The sequence below is a fragment of the Equus przewalskii genome, chromosome 25 (assembly GCF_037783145.1).
Source record: "Equus przewalskii isolate Varuska chromosome 25, EquPr2, whole genome shotgun sequence".
In the NCBI taxonomy this organism is placed as follows: Eukaryota; Metazoa; Chordata; class Mammalia; order Perissodactyla; family Equidae; genus Equus; species Equus przewalskii.
Window position 1 is genome coordinate 36,234,152 of NC_091855.1, and position 241 is coordinate 36,234,392.

The window sequence follows — 241 nt, forward strand, 5'->3', positions numbered from 1 at the left end:
AAGACGAGCTGTGAACAAGTGGTAAAGAGCTAAGGAGCTGTCAGGTTCTGCTGTGTGGAAAAGGAGAACACAAGCTAAGATGCAGGCAGAGACGATTTTATAGTAATCTGCAAAACTCTCAGGCCTCATGCTCCATCCACACTCTCCAGCGGGGGGACAGACGCCTCATGTGTATCCTGCAGCCAGAGAATCAGGACAGTATCCCCCACGTTCTGGCTAAAAACTCAGAATGACAGGCTGG